Source organism: Lathamus discolor, chromosome 1 (genome assembly GCF_037157495.1).
Source record: "Lathamus discolor isolate bLatDis1 chromosome 1, bLatDis1.hap1, whole genome shotgun sequence".
Lineage (NCBI taxonomy): Eukaryota > Metazoa > Chordata > Aves > Psittaciformes > Psittacidae > Lathamus > Lathamus discolor.
Window position 1 is genome coordinate 39,876,669 of NC_088884.1, and position 19,784 is coordinate 39,896,452.

Sequence of the window (19,784 nt, forward strand, 5' to 3'; positions counted from 1 at the left end):
CTATGGAAGAGCCTACAAATTATAAAGCAATTAAACCAGGGGTAATCAGAATTGAATTACTAGGCAATCTGTATTCTGAAGGGCAAAATAAAAGATTGCAAAATGGATGAGACCAAGGTGATTAAATCTGTATCTCGTTCGAACAGCAACCACGCCTAGTTGCTTTGGAAGATATTTAACTGTTACCTTGTAAGTGAAAACAAATCCCTGCCCTGCTGTATTTTTATATACTTGGGAACATTCTTATTCCTGAGAGCAAACTGACCCTTTCTAAATGCTGTCAAAATACTAATTTCAGCTACCTCAAGACAACAAGGTTTTTAGATACAAATAGAGGGTTTTTAAAAGTATTAAATACTGATAGGTTCATTATTACAGGAGTCTATCATGGGGAAGTTTGTTTCTCATTTTGAAGAGGAGATTGTATTCATCTTCTCTCTAAACAAGAGTCTTGTGGGGTTTTTGGGGTTTTGTTTTGTTTTTTGTTTTAAATAAATGGTGAATGTTCAGTGAATAGAAAATTTGTGGGTTTGGGTTTTTTTTTTGCAATTGTTTGCTTACCAAAATAGAAAAATTCAGAGTAACCAAAAATCAGTTCCATTGCAGAAGCCAACTTTGAGAGCAAATTTTGTTTTTCACTATCGTTACTGTGCCTGGAAGGCAACAGAATGAGGATATCGTGGACATGTTAGGTTCAGTCCAAAGATTATACTTGAGGGTAAGTAATGAAATCTTGTAGCATTGGTGGTCTTGAAGGAAAAGCTTGATTTACATGCTGTATTTGTTGGCATGTTTTGTCTATATACTTTCTCTTCTGGTCCCGTCAGCACAGAATCTTCTCATACAAAAGCAGAAGAAACCAAAATGGACTTTTTCTCCAAGCTGTGAAAGGTAACAGGTTTAGGAATTGCTGGATCTATGAGGAAAAACAGTTTAGGAAAGGTAGACTACCAAAAGTGAACTTCCAAGATGCCAGCATATGTGTATGCTGACTCCTGACACTCCCTGGTGAAGCTCAGTTGCTGGTTTCACTTAGCCGGGCAGGGCACTGCAGAAAGAACCCGCTTTCTGCAGCTGAATTCCTTGAGTAGGAGCCGCTTGTCTTTGCTAGTTAAGGCCCTGAATTCACAGAATTGGAGGAAGATAGTGCTCAGAATTTTCTGGAATTTTTGCGTTGGAATAGAAAACTCAGAAAAAAGGAGTCTGCAACAGTTTTAGATGCTGCCCATGTTAGCTTCCCCCTAGCAAAGTTAGTTGTTCCCACTCTGCTGCCCTAGGCTTCATCTTCTTGCTGTGCTGATTCAGCTGTTTGCTGGGCTGTGCTCCCGAGCAGATCTGTGAAATAATCCAGTTTAAAAAGAAACACATTTCTAGTCTTTGAAAAATATGTATCTCATTTCACTGATCTGTTTTAGAATGTAGCCACAGAAACAGCCAAACCAGCACAGCTGAAGGGACAGGGACAGCTGACTGGGAGGTCAGTGAGCAACTGAAGGGGACTGGAAAACTTTTCCAGTACCCTTGTACCACTGCAGTTTTCAAAGCAAAAATGAACATACGAAAAAACGTAGGGATGGGATTTTCTTATCTTTGATTTAGTTGTAGTCATGTGCTCAACAAAAGTCTTTTGCCTTCTCTGTGTATTGTTGATAAACACAGCATTTTGTAAAAGTTACATTTGAGATGCTTAAAATAGGAAGAATATAAATTATTCAGACTATTCCAGATGAGTCCAGAATTCAGCAAAACTGAACAGGAAAACATTCTCAGAGAACTTCAGTTCATTTGCATTATTAGTCAACCCAGAGAAAATATTTCACCCAGACATTGCTCAATAAAAGCAGCCACATAGTGCAGTTCTTGAATTTGTGAGTCAAATAAATACGAAGTTTATACACCAAATAATTTCAAAACAATGACTGGGTAAAAAACTTTTCCAAAACTAGAGGAAGAAAACTAAAATCCTTTCTACCCCATATTGAAGTACCCACAGCTAAAATGTTTTGTCTGCTTAATGGCAGACTTCACCCAAGAGACGTATATCCTCAGCCTGGACAACACACAAGACCATGTTTAAGAGGGTGAGCTTACAACTGAAAATTCCAGCTTACTCTGAAATAGCTATGAAAGATATCAGTCAGAGCAGAACTTCACCAAATTATTAGCAACAAGCCTCTAATAATTGTTATTAACCCTATGGAGAGCAGTGTGTCTTGTGTTTATATATTTGACATCTTTCTACAAGAATAATTGAATTCCTTTAGACACCATGTCACTATTACGGTGCAATAACAGAAAAAAAAAGCATTGTAAGAAATGATTACAGCAGCCAATTTCAAATACATTTGCTTGTTTTCCTTTATTCCATAGGCAGAATGCGAATATTCTCTTCTGCCTCCCAGCTGCCATTGCACTTTACATGATATACAGAACATGACAGCATTGATCAGAACTTTGCTGTTACTAAGGTTTGTATTACAACATTTTCAAACCAGTTCGGCATTTCTTGGTTACCGAGCAGCAAATAACAGTCTAAGGAATTATATTAAACTTGTAACCAGATAAGTGGAATTGTAGTTTAAAACCTTGCTTCTCCTACCTAGTGTTTAAAGCAAAGCAAACTTGTTATATATACTTCTGTAAAAAGCATTTCTTAAAATTGACTCTATTTGTTTTACAGTTTAGAAAACTCTGCAGGTAGCCTTAAGAGCCTGTTCAATTCATTATCATTAAATCAACAAGCAGAGCTTCTTTCTGCCATTCCCTGGCAGGATTAATGGATTTTGTCATGATTTGTGCATTTAACAGTGAAAGCTCTTGCTGGGTAAGCCAGCAAGCTTGACTAATTCTCAGTTGTGCTAACTTCATAAACCTATTTTCAGGTTTTAACTTTGACTAAAGATTAAAGGTAATGACTTCACGCTGCTACCTTTGAATATATGATACTCTAATACAATTACAGTTAATTTGTAAATAAAATGTCGAATATATATTGGATGGTATACATGTGAAAATATGTATGTAATGGATTTTCTTACAACGTCTGTAAACTGTCATTTTTGTGGTTTAAAATGAGATTCCACAAAACAGTGTATTAATATTAAAACACTTGCATATCTTTGAATTCTTAAAATAAGAAATGCTACACAGGATTCTTACACTCTAGAACAGGAACAGGTCATTTGTATTTCAAACCAACTTACACTTGAATTAGAAAAGTGAACAATTATGATTTGATTTGATTTGATTTGATTTGATTTGATTTGATTTGATTTGATTTGATTTAAAGCTGGCTTGCTCAGCAAAGCCTTTTTAACCTGTAAAGCATTCCAGTTACTATCGGGTTTTTCACCTTTCCAGACAACCCTAGAATCAGTATTCAGAAAAGCCAAAAGAAAGGAGAAAAGAGAGGAAAAAATATTTTCAGCCTGTCTGACAAGACTACATAAAAAGCTTGTGATCAAAGGGTCTTAAATACACGTTACTGGTGTGACAAACAACATTTTTGTCCCTTTATTAGATTTATTTTTCTTCTGAAAACTGCAGTGGCCAGTGTATAGTTTGTGAAAGAAAGCTGGCAGGGTTGTATTCTTTGATTCCTAATTAACACCTTCAGTCTCAAAAGAGAACTAACAGAAATACCATAAAATGTTGCAGCTGCATTGTTATTCCGCTTGGTTGGTTTGTTAAAAGTCGGCTGGGCATTGGCAGCTGCAATAAAGGAAAAGCTCAATGGATGTTTTGTATTGTGCCCACTCAAGTGAAAGAAGGCAACCATTTTATTTTCAAATGGGCAGCTGCATAGTGATGTTTAAATGGAGCTAAATGTGAGATTTACTGTTAATTTATAGTAATTGGTTATAAAGTGGCAGCATAGCTTGGCTTTCATCTATTAAAGCCATAGAACGCAAATTGAAGGGAAATGAGTTATTAAGGGTAAAAAGTGAACAGTAAAATACTTGAATGATAGAAAATGCTGCTTGAAGCAGCTACTTGGAAGGAGTAATGGTATGCAGTTTTGCAATGTAATGCAGCAGCCACCTTGGAAGCAACTAGCCAAGTCTTCTTTAGACTGTGTTTTCAGAAGTAAAGGTAGGCATTACTTTGTGCCACTACAGTGAAAATCAAAATTTTAATGCTGGGATCATAACCAAATGCAGCTCTGCCTGGAGAGCATAGGTTTGTATTTTGGGTAGTAGAATAAAGGGGTCATTTAGCTCTGGTCAGATAAATCTCACTCACATTCAAAAAATGCAATTAGGGAAATGTGTAAATCTAGATGTTTCATCAAATGCTAGCTAAGGGGTTACCAGTTCTTTCCTTGCACAATGACTGAACTAAAGAACTTCAGTGTCTGTGTAAGAACCATTGTCCCAGCCCCAGAGCCTGTTGGAAACAGAGTCCAGACTGGCCGTGGGAAATACCTACATATTTGACACAGGCCCCATTTCTGAGAGAAAAGGGGGTGGAATAGAAAGTATGGAGATTTTACTGTTGCATTCTAATCAGCCATGATCTGCCTAATTTGCTTTGATCAGGAAGATAAACTAATTTTCCTATAGGCTGGATAAAAGTAATTAGCAATCCAATGCTTTCATGTTTTTGAAAAGGGTAAAGAAAAGAGCAGAAATTGTAATGGTGGGAGCAAAGTACCCCTTTTTGGCTCATCTGAAAGCATTGTGAGTTGAAAATAGGATGGTGCCATAAGAGAGAGGCCCTGATTAAGGTGGTTTTATGGGCTGAGATGTCATTGTACACCATGATCTATAATGCTACACAGCTAAACATTTCTGAAGATTAATTTCCCATGAGTTTCAGTATATTTAGGTTCTGTTCTCTTTTATGGAAAAAGCATATCCCATGTAAACAGTATGTCTGCTGTTCTCTGAGGATGCTGTTTGATTTCCCAAGGCATTTGGCATCTTTCTCCACAATTGCGTTAGAGTAATTCAGTGGTTGATTAAGTCTGGATCTGCTGCTACCATAAGGCTTTAGGGTGAGGATTTCTAAGGCCACATAGTGAAATCAAAACTGCCATAGCCAAGGCCAAATCACTGCATATCCCTGTCTCCTGATTCTGTTGAGTAATAGCTGTGTGATTCTGTGGGCCCAAAAGGTGACCGTTAGCTTGACTCATGCTCTCGTGTAATGTGCCTCAGCCAGGTTTTCTGGGAGCTGTTTCTCCTTGGCTTTTCTGTTGAAGTATAAGTCAAGATGCCCAGAAAGACACTAAGATTCACCGTAAACCCCTTAATATGCAGACGTAATGAAATGCCAGAATACAGAACTGCTCTCTTTACCCAAACAGTACTCATTCAGATAATCTCACTGAAGTGCATGGGCTGTGTAATCCCCCAGTTTTCAATTCCTGTCTTTAGTATGAAGATTGTTTTGGAAATGTGTATTAGCCATGTTAGCCAGTATTAAAGTAAGAAGCTTTCAAAGAATATGTGTTCCTGTAATTTTTCATGTTTGACTGCTTCCAGTCAGGAGTTTGGTGCCCTGTCAGTAACGTGCGTATTATCATAAGCAAACAAATCTCTAAATAGTCCATGAAAAAAATTCTAGATTGCACTGTTCGGCTATTAATTATCTCACTTTCACAAACTTGATTTACAAGGTTATAGAAGCTATTTCAGGGGGCATTAGGGGCCTAAAACATCCATTCTTCTGGAGTGCAGACAGGCCTTCCATAGGCATTAAGGCTTCACATTTCTGCATCCTTCTGTGCTATGCAGTAATGCAGAGGAGAATCACGTAACCTTAGACTGTACTAAATGAAGGTTAAAGATTTCATCTTCCCCCACGTTTCCCCATCTTTCGTATGAATTCAGTAGTTCAGCAGGCAGTTACAGCCAACCTGCTTAATAATTTTGTCTACCTACCTCTTTGTATTTTGGAAGTTATAGTTGAAGAATCAGATAAGCGTAAGGACTCTATTTATCATTTGTGTTATGGCTGTATTGCAGTCCACAGCCATATGAGATTGTGGATCCACTGTTTCAGGAAGGCAGGCTCTATAAAAGCTTTCATAGTAAAAAAAAAACCCAGCTATTTGTGATGAATGGGAAAAACATTTTATAGTGTGGAGAGAGAAACAGGGGCATATGTTCTATCTCAAAGGCGCTTCTATTAAAAAAATAATATCCTTTAAAGACCAAGTTTGGAAAATTAATTTCCCCTGCCAGCAAGATGCATCGAATAGTATTTTGGGAGGGAAAAAAACCTATGTTCCCATATGATAGTGCTCTTAAACTAAAGTAGATAATAGATTTTTCTGTCTTTGTGTCCTAAAATCTGTTGACATTGTGAACATCTGCAGTCTTCATATTCCAAAACCTGTGATGTCAGATGCAAAGGGTATGGTAGTTTGAATGTGAGAACATGGTCACAAAAATAAAAATTGATGGAAGAGTTGTAAAGTAAAGTAGAAGCATTCATTGAAATACCACTGAGAGTTGCGGTTAGCCTGGGAATATTTATTTGTTTTGCTTAAGGAGGCAGCACCACCTTATAGATAAAGTATGGGTATGAGATTCAGACCTGTATTTTCTTACATTTCCTTATAGCATTGCTTAGTGCCACAGCAAAATTGGTTTGTCTCCCACTCTGCAGTCTTCTCAACTTCTAAACAGTAGTTAACCCCTTATGTTGTTCGTTGTAAAGTATTGCATAATTGAATATTGCTGTACAAAAAGAGCAGGAGGAAGGAGCCAGCAAATGCGTAATTACTCCAGCCCAGAAAATTTTCCCCCCACCTCCCTGCCAGTACACATCCTTCATGGGTATGGGTGGGCAGAAGTTGCTCCCCTGGCACTCCCAAGAGACCTTTAAATTATATCCCATTTTCTGTAGGGTGTGAGCTAGAATGCAGATTCCTACAGCTGCTGTTCCCAAACCTGAGGAAGGATGGGGAATTGCTTTGGTCCATCTTTTTGAGTTTCATGGAGATCTGTTTCCTAAATTCTTAGAGTTTTTCCGAACTGTGAGGAAATCAGAGGATCTGTGTCTCTTACAGGAGGAAAACACTGACCCTAATTATGAAAGCTGGCCAAGGGTTTTAAAAATAACATTCTCATGACAATATGGAAATGCACAACTCTCAAAACGGTGCAGAAAAATAGCCTTACAAGGAATATTTCACACTTTTGTGATATCACTTGTATCTAGTCCCAAAGGATTCAACACACATATGAAGTCACAGCTACGTAGAAATTTTTTGAAGATGTGTGTGAGCTCTGCCCGTGTTCTGAGCCATCTGGAAGCCGTCAGCAAAGTGCTGACCTTACATGAGCACTAACCTTACCAAAATGGATGGCTTGTATCTAGAGACACCTGAGAATCTGCATAGAAGAGAAAGCTGCTCCATCTCATGATACCTAGAAGAGTCTAACTGCAAGACAGAGACTCACATGAAGCACCCTACGCTCTACTTTCATGAAACACGTGCTGCATTACAGAGGAGAAAAATTTCAAAAGTCTTTAAGTGTTGTTACAGCCTACTTTGCATTCGCATTTGTTAACGTTTTACTGATTTGTATTAAATCATCCTTAGTGAGTATTCTGTATTTCTAGGAAGACCTACCTATTGATATTATTATAAAAAGAAAGCCCAGCAATTAAGTTACAGGTCCTAATGAATACTGATGAAAGTAAAGACTCATAAAGACTCTCACTTTCACACAAAAGAAAACTAATTTCTTTCATTAAAAGAAAAGCTTGAATAAGCAACCAGGCATTAGAGTATGCTTCAGATGTCAGAAAACTTAAGTTGTATGGGTGCAGAGAAGTAATGAAAGCAGCAGATTTCTTCATTTAATTTCCTTGCACCACCACTAGTGTAAATATTGTGCATACATTTTGTTATGTAATTTAGTTGCTCTTGGAGTCAACTGAACTGGTATTCAGCTCCAGATTCACAAGCTTATCTAAAATGCACCAGGCTAGAGCACGCAGTGTCTCACTCCCCTAACAGTCAGTGTCGTCCTAGTCACTGGAGAGCAATGACTAAGGTAAGTCACTTACCAGAAGATGACAAATCCTTCTAGATTTCACTGACTACACCAGGAGCCCAGAAGCTTGTTACACATGCAGACAGCTAACTTAGGAGTGTTAGGAGCTGAATCTCAGTCTCAGAGGTCAATTCAATTGCCTAAGCATAGGTGGATACTGAGTGACTTGATTTGTCTTACCGTATCTGAGCTGGCCTTCAGTTGCCTGTTCAAAAGGCAGTAGGTTGTGTCATAATGTTGTATTTGCAGGCCCATGTGGATCTCTCAGGTCACTGAGGATGGTTTTCAATTACTCTAGATGGCTGTGTTTAGCAAACTAAATGGAGTCTCCATTCTTTAATATATGTGATTTAATATGTGATATAAATCCTTGACTAAGCTTCTCCCTTTCAACAGTATTAGAAGGAAGGATAATTTTTGTGTATCCTTGTGTGGGATTTCCAGTGAACTTCACTGGTCCCAGGCTGGGTGTTCTTGACATTCACAGTAAATTGTCCAGTGTGATGGAAAGGTCAATTTGTTCAAACAATGAGATCTATCTGGGCAAAATCTGACATAGTCCAATTTACTTATATTTTTTTAATAAAAAATTTGCCTTGCATTGTGTCACTGGCTCCTCAGTATTTGCCTGGAGACTCCAGTGTGTGATCTTGTTCTGTTTTTCTTCTCTGTGATGCATAAACATCTTGACCTGATTATTTCAAGAATAATAATAATAATGGTGAAATCCTTCGTGCCCTTCTAAAAAGCTCATACCTTGGCTTTGGTATAACTTACTGGATGCAAAATGGAAAAGAAAAATCGAAAGGAGAGTTCACAAACATTATTAAGATGTAAGAACAGCCTGAAAAAAAGTAAAAGAGTTTGTGTGTGTAAGGGGCAGAGGCCCTGAGTGTTTAAAGTCTGTCCATTTGTTTTATTTGGAGAAAGTTATATTAATGCAGTATTGCAAAAATTGCAAAATGCGAACACAAAGCAGTATGTAGTGTATTATAAATTATTAAGCATTGTAAATGTATAAAACTTTTCTAAAACATCATAAAGTTAAAATGTTGCATAATGATTTTTATAAAGTTCTTGTCTTTACTTTCAATAAAAACAAAGTCTTCTGACAGCTGATTAAGGGAAATTTTAGATTGTTTCATTAGATAAAGCAATCAGGTTGTGCTTTAATCAGTTTCATTGTTGAATTAGAAGAAACATAGCTTCCAGTCTTAAAATAGTAACATAATTGTAAAGTTGTCAGTCTAGGGTTCCTATTTGAACTGACTACACTTGATAAAAATAACAAGCCATGACAAATAATGGGGCTAGGTTTCAGTAATTCACTGAAGAATGTCTCTACCAAGTCTTTGTGGCAAAATGTCTTGTTTGCAGGACAAATGCAGAGTTGAAATAACAACCCATGAATACCACTGGTGAAATGGCTATGTACACAAGGTGAATGCTAAAGTTTTCCCTTCTGAATGGACCTTTTAATCCAGGCATTATCTAGGCTCTGAAAAAGTCTTCAGTGGCCTTACGTACAGATTAATGGGAAAAGCTGAGACTCAGAGTTGGGCTATTTGCAGAAACAGTTTTCAAGATTTACTGATGGTTGACAAATGCCATTTAAGCTTTCAAAGCCATCAATATGCTATTGAAAGGGATTTAGAGGGAAATCCTCCCACTATAGAAGATGAGGGCTTTGAAGGAGCTCGGTGGAAGCCCTTGGTCTCCCCACCCCTTCAAACCTTTCACTGGCTTCCTTCAGCATATAGAGCCCTGAAACGCGTGGCTATGGGAAAGGGGGGGGAAGTCCCTTTCAAAGGCGTTTGTATATAACTGAATGTGCTAATCTGCTTTTGTTCAAGCATGAGAACTGAATAGAAGTGTTTCCAGAAAAAGTCTCTTGTGCTCATGGTCAGCTTTTCAATAGGCTTTCTGCTAATAGATTTTTAATATGGGAGCTGGAAATGGCGAAATGCAAGTTTGAAATTTTATTTAATTGAAAAGTTGTCCAGAAAAGACTTTCTGCCCTATAGCATTTGTTAGCGATCCTACCATTTCCTTCTTTAACACTGACTTCTAAAAATGTAACCTCATACATTATACATATGACAAGACAAATCACCTGAGCTTTGAATTTAATTATTTAAAATCACACCCTTATTTCCACAGACATTTAAAAGCCTGTTTCTATGTTCTTTCTTTTCTATGGTTATTTACAAGCTCATTTTCAAACCACATGCCTTTATTAAAAACTATCCACTGTGGGATTAGGTCAGAAAAAAAGACACCTTAGATGCTTATGTTAAAGGGGTTTTAATTTAAGATCACAGTGGCTTAAAGTCCTCATTTTTTCTTGTGCTGTGCTGAATCTACAGATGGAAATTCTGCAGATCTTAATAAAACTGCACAAATAAAAAGTGGCAGAACCCTCCAGACAGTTCTAGAGAAAGAATCCCTCTGGAATCTCTTGTGGATCATGCAGGGATATACTGGGACTTTATTTAGGAAGTTTCTGACAGGTTTGTGTTTTTCAGTCAGAAGTAGTGCCCTTGAAACCCCTTTGCAGTCCTTTTAATAGCAACAGTATTAATGCATGGAGCACCCATGTGGTTCTGTCTTCTTCAGTCTGCCACAAGTACGTGAAAGTTGAGACCCAAATGCCAAGAGCGTGAGCGAGAGAGGCATACTTCACCTCTCTAAATCTTCACACAGCTCCCCACATGGGGTGGTTGAATGAAGCCAGCATGCGGGGTGAGGCAGTCTCTGAGTGTGGCCTGTATCCCACCAACTCCAAACACCTCATAAAGGGAAGAGAAGGCTGACTGGGTTCTGAGGAGTGTGTAAAATAGGGTAACACCTCTCAGCAGAAGACCTGCTTCTTCTTAATGAGTGCCTCGACTTTATTTCTGTCCTGTATTTCATTTCTACCTGCACCATTTTCAAGCTGGTATCCATTTCGTCACCATTTTGGGGAGGAGTGCAGCAACAGCAGTATGTGGCAGGTACTGTCTTGTGAACTCTTCTGCAAGGTGAGACCAGTGGTCATTAGCAGTTGCTGTCATGTAGGAGGTGGGTGTTGCTGTGTTCATTTGTGCTATTTGTTCATCACAAGGCAAATTAAGCCTGTAAGAGATCTCCCAGAGTGTTTTAAGCCTATTAGTTCCAAAATGTTGATTCATCTTCACCCAGAAAGAACCAGAAAGGTTATTTCAGGTAATGCTCCCATTTTCCTAGTGGAGCTGACTGGAAAGCTGAACTTCACTGGCAGAAAAATCGAGCAAAGGCTATGGAGAAGAGAGGGTGAGAAAGGGAAAACGAAGAGAATTCACTCATCACTTTGGAAGTAGAACATCAGGAATGGAAAATAAAGTAGTCAAATAGTTGGAGCAGGTATGACAACCAAACAGAAAAGAACGAAAGGCTGTAACAGTGAAAAATGCAGAAGTGAAAGAAGCCGAATAAACCATTTCCTTAGATTTTTTTAACCTCCTCTTTTGAAAAACAGGTATAAGGATTATTTTGTTAACAGAAAATGTTACACTTTCCTCTCTTTGGTGACCCAAACCAGCAGCATCCCACCTTTGACTCAGCAGATTTTAGGAACAAAAAAGGGCTGGAAAACTACATTGAAGTTTTCCCAGTGAGCCCAGTGGTACTATATTCACTACTTCAGGCAACGTGAAGTGCTGTTGCATCATTTCCACAACTATGAAATACTGCCTATTGGGTAGAACCTGGTATTAGGCACTCGTAGGCCTGGGATGACATCTTTCTCCCATGGGAGTCAGTGGAATTTTTGCTGCCAGCGTCAGTGGAGCCAGGTGTTTACCCTCAGGCAATGTTTTAGTGCTGACATTGACTTGCTGTGTTATAAGTTTTAAGACATGTAAATAATAGGGTGACTGATTCTTTCCAGCATTTTTATAGCATTTGGAATAACTAAAGAAAAGAGATCTTGGAAAGTTCATTTCATGTGCAAGAAAAGCAAAACAGGTGCAGCATAGGGGACACACTCCCCATACGCACACAGGTGCGATAGAGTCGGCAGCAACAGTTTACATTTGTTAAAGGTTTGTTTTGACTGCAGATGGTTTGTAATATTGTTCAATATTGTCTCCAAGGAGACCCAAACCTGTTGTTTGAAACCTGAAATTAGTACACAGCAGTGGATTTGACTGATCAGCACCAGTTAATTGCTTGCCCTGAAGAGATTTTCTGTTAATCATCGTAATAATCACAAGAAGTGGTGGGTCACTGGCCTCAGAATGAAGTTGCCATAAAGTGACTCTGTAAACACTATGAATAAAAGGAAGGAAACGAATCATTTATTCTGTCTGGATCACCCTCTGCTGCCTCTACTCATACTAAATATTGGCTTATCTCTGAACAGCCCAGCCGATCTCAGTAGAAATAGTCCTGAAGTATTTTGACTCCGTGTATTAATTGTATAGCTCTGATACGGGAAATAATTTATCGTAAAAGAAGACACTTTTATTCTAGGAGCACAGCCCTTTTCGCTGAAGATTGTGCTGGTATAACCACATAAGTACCTATGAGCCTGATCAAACAAGTGAGGTCTCTGCCAGAGATTTCTCCTTGTTAGGGTGAGTGCATCCCAACCCTGCTCGTTCGCCTGGATTGTTTAAAGCTAGGTTGGGTATTTCAGTACTCTGCTTATCTCAAAGCAGCTGTTCAGTTACAAGCAAAAAAATGTGTGGAGACCAGGTATATGTGACATCAGTATAAGACTAAGGACCTGGTGTTTATGTATATTCAGATTATTTTATGCCAGCCGATGGAAGGGTGTTTCATGATGAAAGTGAGTTCTGAACATTTAAACAAAAGAAAAATAGACCTGATGAAGAAATACAGTGGTTTTAAGAGCATTATCTTTGTAAGAATCAAACTATACATATTTCCTGGCACTTACTATTGCAGCTTGGGTGTTCAACCTGTCAGTGAAAAATCTGACAGCTCTGTCATTCCTCCGAGCTCTGTAGGAGGTGTTGGAAGAGGCTGTCAGCCAGCCAGGAGCTGTCAGATCTGGAGGCCCATTGTATTTCAGTGAACAAGCTTTGTAAGACATAAAGGGAAGATGCATGTATAAATAAAATCCACAACTTTGTACAGCTGAAGATTTACAATCCTTACGTCCTAGGTATAGGATCACCCTGCATTACTCTAATCCAACACTGCCAAGTGAAAAAAAACCCAGTTCTGCTTCACCTTCTGGATTTTGTTTTTCCTCTATACTTTACCTCATGGTAGCACAAACTGCAACACTGTGGTTCAACAGCATCCTCAAAAGTAATGGGCAGTGCTGGGGTGATGGAGAGATAAGGAGAAATTCTTCTGGTAGCAACATTAGATGAAAATGAGTGTGCTGGTAATATGACTTCAGTTGTGTTGTCCACACAATAAAGAGAAGATTCTCTTAAGAATTATTTCAGCTGAGCAACAACACAAAAATGATGAAATTAGTAATTCAGAATGGAACTCTAGTAGTTGTGATATAGAGAAGCATCATTTTCTCTGTGAAACTCTTCAATTACTCTTCAACAAAACAAGGTACATCCAAATTGTAATAAAAGCAGAAGTGACAATGCAGTGTTAAGACAAGTCCCATCATTCAGGAGGGTTGAACTGCTTGAGGATAGGAAGAATCTACACAGGGGCTGGACAGGCTGGATCGATAGGCTGAGATCCATTGCATGGGGTTCAACATGGCTCAGTGCTGTCTCCAGCACTTGCATCACAAAAATCCCATGCAACAAAACAGGTGAGGGGAAGAGTGGCTGGAAAGGTGCCTGGTGGAAAAAATCCTGGGGGTTTTAGTTGAAAGATGACTGAACATGAGCCAGTTTGTGCCCAGGTGGACAAGAAGGCCAATAACATCCTGGTTTGTATCACAAGTGGTGTGGCCAGCAAGACTAGGGAAGTGATTGTCCTCTGTATGTGGCACCAGTGAGGCTGCACCTCAAATAATGTGTTCAGTTTGGGGCCTCTCACTGCAAGAGAGATAGTGAGGTGCTGGAACACATCCAGAGAAGGGCAAAGAAGCTGGTGAAGGGCCTGGAGAGCAAGTCTGATGAAGAGCAGCTGAGGGAACTGGAGTTGTTTAGTCTGGAAAAAAGGAGGCTCAGGGGAGACCTGAATGGAGGTTGTAGCAAGGTGCGTGTTGGGTCTGCTCTCCCAAGTAACAAACGATAGGACAAGAGGAATTGGCCTTGAGCTGCGCCAAGGAAGGTTTAAATTGGATATTAGAAAAAAAATTCTTCCACAAAAGGGCTGTCAAGCACTGGAACAGGCTGCCCAGGGAAGTGGTGGAATCACTCTGTGTAGATGTGGCACCGAGGTGTGTAGATGTGGCACGGAGGGACATGGTCTAGTGGTGGATTTGGCAGTGTTAAGTTAATGGTTGGACTCAATGACTCAGAAGATCTTCAAGTTTTTTTCCAACCCATATGATTCTATGATTCAACACCAGTGCATAGGAAAATAGGAATCTATAGGATAAGAGTAGTGAAGAAGCTAACCAGAATTTTACGGAAAACTCCTCTGAGGTAAAAATTGCAGTTGGAATCAAAGAGGTGGGCTCTTGTCTTTGCTGAATGACATTTTTGCCATTTCCTTCTCCAGGCCAGAATTTCACCCAGTCCACAGTATGTATATTTTGCAGGGAAACACTTTGGGAATACAGAGTTGATATAAATGACAACTGCTAAATTACATCACACAAAGGAGCATTGTGCAGAGACCCTGCATTGTGAAATTGTGAAATTAGTCATAGCATCATCGTGCTGTACCTGGGATAATTAGTCTTTCTGAGAGCACCTAATATGGTAATGTAACTTCCAGCACTGGACCCAGCTCACTCATCGGTACCTCAGGGACCTTTGCACTGTGTAATGTAGTTTATATATTTCCTGCTCTAAATGCAGGTGTGTTGCGCACAGATTTCCAGATACTCAGACATACACCATCACTGTTAGGATGTGTTAGTAGCAGATGCTCTCAAAGCTGTTTGCATTTTCATTCTTCCAGTCCATGCTGTGGAACTTAGTTGAGGCAAATTAAGATGAGTGAAATAATTAACTTACTGTGTATCTTGCTATGAATGAAATCAGGCTAATCCTGATTCATTTCTACTCTAAGCAGTCTCACTTAAGTAATATTGGATATTTTGGTGACGATGAGTTTTAAAATGGCTTGTGTGACATCCAATCTATGCTGTGCATAACTTCCAGTTGAGTATTCAGGCCAGTTGGCTGTGGAGCCCACAATACTTGATTTGGGAAGGTTGTACTTTATGATTTTAGGATCGTATTTGGAGTCTGTCTACACTGAGATATATTTTGAATTAGATTCTGCTGTAAAGGTGTAGTATGCTAACAAGCAAGCTATGCTGTGCTTTTTGTGGATGTTCTCCTCACATATAAATTACTATAATTTAGGAACAGCTTCATTGAATTCAGAGGAATGAAATTATAGACCTGGAATTAGAAGAAAATTGGACCCCCAGTTCTAAAATGGATGAATGTGTCCATCCAGGGGAAAAAAAAATAAAAAAAAGAATAAAAAAAGATGCTTTCCTGTATTTTTGTAATTTTTGTAACAAATAGTTGCAAAAGCTATTTACAGCTTCTAGAGTTGCAGAAAATATCTTGAAATTAAGAGAGACCAAGGTCTGGGTTTTTTTCCCGGACTTGGTCACTTCTAATAAACATCTTTTCTCAATTTAACTCTACTGTTCTTCATCAAAAATAAGATAAACAGTATGTGATAAACAAACAGGTAATGATGAAAAACAGAACATCCTCATAATTTACAGTAAAAATGGATATATTTTTCTGTCGTGTATTCAGTATTTGAAGAAGATGAATTGTGTCTGCAGTACTTGCATAGTCCATTTGAATTAGTGCATCAGAAAGAAGTGATAACTCACAAAGTAAAATAATACTAATGCAATCTGCAGGCATGGGATAAAGGAATTCCATTCAGTCCTCTTTTAATTGCTCCTGCTGGCTTCTGTATTATAAAGTATTTTTTTAGTTATTTAAGCTTTAAAATATGTGAGTACAGTAAATGATTGACATGTTGGAATGTTTTTGTTACTTACCCTGGTAATTATTACTTAGCAAACTGAGTCTTCATGCCAAATGAACAGCCATGAATCAACTTTGAAAGTAAATGGATAATTTCATGTAGGGAGCATCCTGAATTTGACATACAAAAAGAGCAGAGAGTCAGAATCTTTGTACCTAGAATGAAATGTCAGGTACTTGTCAGATTAATTCAGCACTGTGTGTGTTTGATCTGATCTTTGATCTTTACTTTCTTTTTGACCTTAATTGTTTGCTCTGCCCTGCTCCCTCTGCTGGAGTCTTGGATAAACTGAATGGCAAAATTGTTTCCTGAAAAGATTAATCATGCACGTACTTGTTTGCTTTACAAATGTTCTGCAGCCTAGATTTAAGTAAGTCTTTGATGGCTGTTTATATGACAGAATTGCCTACTATGTTCAGGAATAATGCATGCTGTTTAAAATGACTTTGTTACAGAGCTTCTGCAGTAATAAGCCAAATTTTTCCATCTGCAACATTAGAGGAACCCACTGGCAGGTGTTGGGAGTGCAGAATTTTGGTCAAAGCATTTTGTTAGCTTGTGTTGAATCCAAACATGGTTATCAGCCTGGTTTGCTAGGATCTGATGTTTAGTATTCACCCAGTGGGTTATGGACCAATACACAAGAGCAGACAGAGACAGAGCCCTGCTGAACTTTTGAAGCTTCCCTACGTTCAAGGCACCTGATCCTTTCCATAGATACTTATTTGCAGTTGCAGTGTAAGCAAAATGCACTGCAAGCAAAATGTACTGCTGGAACAAGCACCACTGGTGTGCCAAGGAAAAGAAGGACAGTGTTATGAGGTAGTGGGAGTACTTTACATTTACTTGCATAAAGCACTTTGTCAGGTGCACAGGTGCACGTACTTTCACTGCAGGGTCTATTCTCATGCAACCACCCAACATCATTTGCTTTTTGCAGGGCATGTTTTAGTACAAAGGTGTAGGATCTCTAGAAACAATAAACTTCAATGTCAAGTAACAGAAGTCTTCTGCAGAAAATGTGTAAGAAGCAATCCTGGTTTAGCCTTGCATCACTTCTGTATTAATTTTTTAAAGTATAGAACAGAATGCGTTGCTGATAATTTGCTGTTACCAATATTACATGGAATCATCAATTTTTAAATATTTAATTTAGTGTTTGTCTTTATGAACGTGAAGAAGGGCAGAAATATCCATGCTATTGCCAGTTGTTATTTACTGTGAATACCGTGATAGATTGCCTGCTCCGTATAATGTGTATTATAACTCTCTTTACTGCTTCTTCTTGCAAATCTACCACTTTTTTTCCTGGAAATTTTCCAAACACAAAGATGCAGTGCTTCAAATGTGAATCATTTAGTGGAAATTCACACATTACTCATAGTTTACTAGAGACCTTCAAAGAACCACAGATGAAGTTTGAAGCTAGTTGTGAGAAGAAATGCTATGATTTTATTGTCAGGAAGCACTTACATGCTTATTTGTGCATGCTTATACTCTTCCCTGTGCTGCTCTGCATGTGTGTACTAAGCATACAAATTCATGACTACCAATTTTTGTACTGATTTTGGAAGATAATATAATCTAGGACCATTAAAATAAAAATATGATCATTGTTTTCTGAGGCTATTGGCAGCTTTTGCATCACCATTTGGAAAACCAATGTAAATGCCACGGGGCGAACAGTGTGAGCTAATGAAACGGGTACTGCACAAGTCATCAGCATTTGGTTTCTCCATGGCGTGTAACCTGCTATTTGACTGTGAGCATGTCACTTTGCCATTAGGTGTCTTAGTTTCCCTTCTGTAAAATGATGACAATTATTATTCTATTTATTTACTGAGACCCTTAAATGAAAACATGCTATAGGAATTTATTTGTAAGAAATAATAATTGCTACTACAGTGTTGGCAAATAGATATATCTACTTGAAGTAGCTGTAGCAGATGAAGTTATTTTTAATATCCATAGTGAATCATTTGCATTACTAGATGGCATGCATTCAATAGCTAGCATAGTTGTCCATCACAGAGCAGAGCTAGTAAAGTATTCTACAAAATTCATTGTCTTTAAAACTGTATTATTATATTAATCCTGCAGTGGGTAGACAGTTTGTACAATTCAGTATAATAGAAGTTGAGCATAGTAGTAGATTAACAGGTTGGTGAAAGACAATAGAAGCCTTGCATATATCCCAAGATAGATTTTTGTTCTCCTTTAAAAGTCATAAATATAATATGGAAAACTGATCCTCCAGGATGAATAGTCACTGAAACATCTCTTGCAATAACAGCTAATAACAGGTTAGTAACTTGGCCTCCAGACTCATCTATTTTATGTTAAGAACTAGTTCACTTAATTATATTTTTTTCTGGCTTTTGAGAATTCGTTGTGAACTACTCACTCTTCAGATGGTAACTGAACATTTTCCCAGCATGTATATGCACAGACAACAAAATTGGAGAGGAGAGAGACCTGTTGTGTTTGCCTTCTTGGACTCTGTTTTGCAAGTGCTTAGAAATTGCCCATATAGTCATGAAGACTAAAACAGACGCGTGGTGCACTTTGCAATATTTTCCATTCTTCAAAGATTTCATCACATGTAGGATTCCTTTTGCAAGTCACCAGAGGGATGGCATGGTGATTGATCGGCATGGAGTATAATTGAGATATTATTATAGTGAGCTATGTTGGCATTGCCATCATTGAAGCAAAACTTTTTATCTTTTGAAAATATATAAGTTTCATTTGCAGTTATGTTACTTTTATAGTCAGCAGTTGGAAAGAGGCTGCAGGAGTGCCGATGGGAGAACAGGTAGTATGTTCATGTGGCTGTTCAAAACTGTGTATCACCTTTCCAGCACAGTATGTCAGCTTGTGGTGCAGGTAGCTTTCATAAAAGTAGATCTGATACTATTGCTGTTTACATTAGGAGCATTTTAAAACTCAGAGTATACTCTTACAGTGCTGTTCTGACTGATATCGGCGGTGTTTGCATGCACTTTGGTATTGTGATATAGGAGTAGTTCTATTACACTAGTTTATTTAAGGGTTTTCATTATGCTAATAACCATCCAGTTTTTCGTCACTGTAGCTTGTAAGAGTCTACCAAATTTGACTAGAAATGTTTGCAGTTTCAGCTGCTTTCTTCCAAGTATACATGCATAGGCACACAAAGGAAATTGGGGAATGGATCTGATATAAAATCAGAACCATTCCACTGAGGATAGTTAAAGATCTAGTACTTTGGTTTTAACATTTTTCAGCATTACACTACAAATTCTGATGTGCAAGCAAATTGAAATCAGCAAATTGCTGATTTTGACAGGCTAACACTGAAAGGAGAAATCAGAAAACCCATTTGATGCACTTTTTGGAAAGAAACCATTGCAGGTACAAGACAAAAGACATACCCATTACAATTGTTACTGTTCCTCATAGTAGTAATATGTAAGCCTAGAATTTACCAACTAGCTCTTCACGGCTGTTAGCTGTGCTTGATCCAGGTAAGAGCCATAAATCTCATCCTAGCTATGTCTTCTTGGCAATATGGTCCAAAGGCTGGCATGTTTGCCGAGAATCACCTTTATTTGTCTCTGGAGAACTGCAAGGAATGTCTGCTCAGCAGCCTGAACTTTGCAATATTGCTCACATGAGACGCAGCGAGTGATTTCA

The 19,784-nt window shown here is 38.4% G+C and overlaps 1 protein-coding gene across 3 annotated transcripts in view; it reads left to right on the forward strand.

Moving 5' to 3' along the window:
- Positions 1-19,784, forward strand: part of LGR5 (leucine rich repeat containing G protein-coupled receptor 5) — a 91,720-nt gene that overhangs the window by 14,145 nt on the left and 57,791 nt on the right. The gene's annotated exons all lie outside the window — the stretch shown is intronic.